Source organism: Corapipo altera, unplaced genomic scaffold (assembly GCF_003945725.1).
Source record: "Corapipo altera isolate COAL_440 unplaced genomic scaffold, ASM394572v1 106, whole genome shotgun sequence".
NCBI lineage: Eukaryota > Metazoa > Chordata > Aves > Passeriformes > Pipridae > Corapipo > Corapipo altera.
This window is the reverse complement of record NW_020885019.1, coordinates 715,487-718,909: the sequence shown is the minus strand read 5'-3', so window position 1 is coordinate 718,909 and position 3,423 is coordinate 715,487. Positions and strand designations below refer to the sequence as shown.

General features: G+C 68.7%; 1 protein-coding gene across 1 annotated transcript in view; it reads right to left on the bottom strand.

Annotated features, from left to right (window-relative positions):
- The window catches only part of ZBTB7B (zinc finger and BTB domain containing 7B), a 13,026-nt gene extending 9,636 nt beyond the window's left edge, over positions 1–3,390 (bottom strand). The window contains exon 1 of the mRNA XM_027667814.1: positions 3,290–3,390. The gene's annotated coding sequence lies outside the window, so the exon portion shown is untranslated. The remainder of the gene's footprint in view (positions 1–3,289) is intronic.
- Between the last annotated feature and the right edge of the window lie 33 nt (positions 3,391–3,423).

Sequence of the window (3,423 nt, the reverse complement as noted above, 5' to 3'; positions counted from 1 at the left end):
GAAGGAAGGAAGGAAGGAAGGAAGGAAGGAAGGAAGGAAGGAAGGAAAGAAGGATGGAAAATAGGCACATTTCACCTGATAGCCAGGGGGACAGGACTGCAGTCAAAGTGAGTGGCTCTCAGAGGGGTCCCAAGCCCAGCCAGTGCCCAGGCCACCCCTGCCAGCACCAAGAGAAGCATGGAGGAGCTGGGCATCCTGCACAGCCCAGCCTGGCCAGGACCCTACTGGGATGGAGCCAAACTCGGTTGCTCATGTGTCTCCCTGCAACCCGGTCTGGGCACAGGGTTACTGGTGGCAGCAGGATGAGGCTCTGCCAGTCCCCAGCCTGGGACAGGCAGGCTTGCCTGTGGTTGGGCCTGCTAGCTGGCCCCAGGGTGAGCCAGCTCTGGAGCCGCTGGCCCTGCAGGAGTCATGGGAGCCCCTTGGAGGGCAGCCAGACTGCCTGGGTCCCACCACACTGCACAGCCCCAGGGGGTCCCCTTGGCCGGTGGCACCTCCTAGTCAGTGCAAGGTATGTGTCCTCACAGCACCTCAGGGACTGAGCATTGCCAGCGGCGCCGGCCAGGCCCCAACACTTCATCCTGGCACTGGCGCTGTGCTGGTCTTGGTGGGGTCACTCAGCAAGGACAGTGCCAGCCCACAGCCCCCCCCCTTCATACCCCCCAAAATAGCCTGGCTTCCGCCCCCACGGCAGCTGCCTGCTGCCAGCTCCCCGCTGCCCACGGCTGATCCCAGGGAGGGAAGGGGGGCAGGCGGCTCTAATCCCCCCCCAAGCCCATGTAGCACTGCCAGCGGGGACATGCCCGCCACAGCCACTCCAACCCATGAAGTGCCACTGGGGAGACCCCAGCCAGCCCTGCCCTGTGGGGAGGGCAATGGCCCCACAGCTCCATAGTGGAGCAGGGCCCAGGACAGTGTCTGTGGAGCTCCACTGTGGGACACATGGCTCTCCCCAAGGCCCACCGTAGCGGCTGCCTTGACACCACCTGAGCAGGAGGGACAGGAATCCCTTCTCCTTTCCTCCTTGGCCTTGCAGCGGGGCAAAAGTTCCTGCACATCCTTGCCCCCAGCTCTGTGCCCCCAAGGATGCCCACAGGAGAAGAACCAAAGCAAAATTGCTGGGGCGCCACCGTACCCAGCACGTGCCAGGCAGCCCAGCCACGCTCCCCATCCCGCCAGTATCTGGGGTGGATAGTGCCTGGCACCCACCCTGCCCACGACCCAACGCCTGGCAGCAGGACCCCCTTACTCACCGCCCACTTCGGCCGCTGCCCATGGGGCCTGGGGACACGGCAGGGACAGCCAGGCAGAGTGGAGCATGCAGTGCAGCCGAGGCTGCCAGGAGAGGCCAGAGCTCGCCTGACCTACTTCTCCTTCCGCATCACCTGCTTTCATTTTCCCTCACCCTGGCTGGTCCCCCCCCCCCCCGCCCGTGGCCCCGCCAAGTCACGCCACCAACTCTGGGGACACAGGGCACCCAGGCCCCGTGGCTCCCACTGCACCAGTGTGCATGCCAACTGGCCGCCCATCCCTGGGCATGGAGCATGGCCAGGCACCAGGCACGCTGAAGGTCACTAGCCACAGCCCTGGCATCCCCCCACTGCCTGCACGGCCACCCAAGCGTCACCTTCCTGGCACAAAGCCAGTTTGACGGGCTTCAGCCCAGCCCCTCGCCGGGTCCTCTGGCCACCCCAGGGCTTGCTGGGGTGTGGACACGCAGCTCCCGGGGCATGTCGGGGACGCCAGCGCTGCCACGGGGAGCCAGGCGGGCGCCAACCCTCCAGACGGGGCGGCCGCTCCCGCCGGCACCCCGCCGGCTCCCGCGGTGGAGTTACCATGGGAAGGCGGCTGTGGTGGCGCAGGGGGAGCGCAGGCTCCCGGGGGCTTCCGCCAGCAGTCTGTGCGCTGCCAGGAGAAATTTCTCCCTGGTTTCATCATCCACCGCCTGCCCCGAAGGAGAAGTCCCCGCTCCACGCACGGGACAGCAGACGCCCCTTGGGGCCCGGGAGTGCAGCGGGGGCTGCGCTGGCCCTGCACCCCCCGCTGCCGCCCACTCCCCGCCCCCGCGTGCTCAGGCCTGTCGCGCTCGTGCCACGTGTGCACTGAGGGTGCACGGCACCAGCTGGCAAAGCCACGCTGCCACAGCCCCAGGATCAGCACCGCAGCGCTGGGGGCAACCTGCGCCCGGGGAGGGGGTCTTGGAGGGTCCTCAGGACCAAACATCGATGTGTGTGTGTCGCCCCACACCTGTCACCTTCCCGCGCTCACCTCTGCACCCCCCGTCCCCAGCATGGGCACTCCCAGCCCTGTTGCCCCATACTGCGCTGCCCCAGAGTTTCCCCTTCTCCAAGCACCCGCTCCAAGATCCTGAGCTCAGTCCCTCCCTCTGTCCCCGGCACCGGCATCATCACCGCAGCCTTGAGTCGCCGCAATCGCCGCGTGCCTCCACCAGCGCGGGGGGTCCCAGCGCGCCCCCCGCTCCCACCAGCTGTGGTGGCTGGAAACTGAGGCACGGGGCAACTCACCCCACGGCACAGCCGGCACTGCGTCCCCTCGCCAAGTGAGCACAGCCACGGGTCAAGGGCGGCTGCAGCCCAAGACGTGGATCTGCTCCGGCGGGAGGGTAAATACCGCACCCCGCCCCGGGCAAACAGTGGCTGGGGGCAGCCAGCCAGGGGGACGAGGACAGGTACGGCAGGGCTGGGCGCACGGGGCAGAGTCCACCGGTGTTCGGCAGGTGCTACCAAGGCACCGATCCCGGTGGGGACCGCTGCACAGCCGAGCAGTGAGCCGCCGCTGCCAGCGTGTAGGCCCGGGGGTCACCGGCGCGGCGCAGCGTGTCGGGACACGGGGACACCCTCCGACTCTACTGGCACCGCCGCACTGGTGGTTCCCTGAGCTGCCTTCCCCGTGCGACGGTGCCGTTCCTGCCCGGTGCCCCAGGGACGCCGCCAAGCTGCTCACCAGGTTGGGAAGGGCAGTGGGACGGCGGCAGCTCTCAGTCACCCGTGGGTGACCCACGGGGGACCCTGGCTGGATTTAGCAGCACCGCAATAGGACCCCAGCGGAGCCTTGGCAGCCTCCCCGGCACGCAACGAGGTCCTGCCAGTATCACCGATTTCCCGCAGCCCTGTGCGCAGCCACTGGGAACAGCCCACGAGTGATCCCCCCCGCCCCACGGGCGACGTGTCCACCAGCTCCGGCGGCGGGTGGAGACGGAGGGGACACCGCGCGGTGCCCCGCGAGCCGGCCGTGCCCGCCCACCGCATCCCGGATCCACGCGACTCACCGCAACCGGGCGGCAAAAAGCGGTCGCCGCGCCGCTCCCGGTCCCGCTGCCAGTGGGTCGATAGCTCCGCGCAAACCCCCGCCGGTGGGTCTGTCCGCTCCCCACCCGACCGCCACTCACCTGCGCGCCCCGCC